The sequence below is a fragment of the Mesoplodon bidens genome, assembly GCF_964165515.1.
Source record: "Mesoplodon bidens genome assembly, chromosome: 4".
Lineage (NCBI taxonomy): Eukaryota > Metazoa > Chordata > Mammalia > Artiodactyla > Ziphiidae > Mesoplodon > Mesoplodon bidens.
The window spans coordinates 92261236-92262620 of record NC_138160.1 but is presented as its reverse complement, the minus strand read 5'-3'; positions in this window follow the sequence as shown (position 1 = coordinate 92262620).

Below are 1385 nucleotides of genomic sequence, written 5' to 3'. Positions count from 1 at the left end.
TTTTAAGGCCAGACTCTGAGATTTCATTGGTCAGCATTAGCAGCACAGAGATATTTTATATAGCTTAATTTCATTTGCAGAAATGAAGAGTTGAATATGATTTATCTTTTCCCTTTTCCTCTTTCTAGTAAAAAAAAGTTACATTGGGGCTTCCCTGGTGGCGCAGTGGTTGAGAGTCCCCCTGCCGATGCAGGGGACACAGGTTGGTGCCCCGGTCCAGGAAGATCCTGCATGCTGCGGAGCAGCTGGGCCCGTGAGCCATGGCTGCTAAGCCTGCACGTCCGGAGCCTGTGCTCCGCAATGGGAGAGGCCACAACAGTGAGAGGTGAATGTACCAAAAAAAAAAAAAAAAGGTACATTAATACTACCTGTGGAAAAATGAATAATGCTTTCCAGTTGGCATTCTTTTTCACACCAAACACTTAATAAAGAACAAGACATTATTTTATTTTGCAGATGTGGGGTTGAGTTCTGACACAGTACCAAGAAAACATCATTACCTACTAAAGCAAAAATATTCATAACCCCAAATTTCATTTGCAGTGTTAGTCTTCATTCACTGGCACTAATAATCAGTTTAAACTGTAGGCTTGAGATAACTACAAGAAAAATGTTAAGCACTGTCAGCTCTACATCTTTTTATTTTTTAAATAAATTTATTTTATTTACTTTGGCTGTGTTGGGTCTTCATTACTGCACACGGGCTTTCTCTAGTTGTGGCGAGTGGGGACTTCTCTTCGTTGTGGTGCGTGGACTTCTCATTGCAGTGGCTTCTCTTGTTGCGGAGCATGGGCTCTAGGCACGTGGGCTTCAGCAGTTGTGGCTCACTGCTCCACAGCATGTGGGATCTTCCCAGACTAAGGCTTGAACCCATGTCCCCTGCACTGGCAGGTGGATTCTTAACCACTGTGCCACCAGGGAAGTCTCTCTGTATCTTAATTTAAATAAAAATTCTTCTTCTCTATAGGAAGAAGAACTTTGCATTTTAAAAAACTCTTCATACCATGGCCACCTAAACAACTTTCTGTGTTTTTTCCTTTCTGCCAGTTTTGAAAAAAAATTAAATAACAACATAATACCTAAAATTGGGGATAGACTGTAGTCTCAGTACTTACAGTAATCACTTAAAGTAATTACATTCAAATTTGTAGTACCATAATTTCTCAATTCTAAGTTGCTAATTTTTCTGCATTTTAATTTTTTTGAGCTTGTGATATATTGTACAATTCATTAGGTTAATGTAGATTTACATTGTTGTGTTTAAGATGATGGTATTTTCTTCTCTGTTCTTTTCTTTTTTAATTTACTTGAAAAGCTGTAAATGGATGTTGGACCTTGCAAGGAATTGAGGATGTCAAATGATAACTACCCAGTCAAGTTTGGCA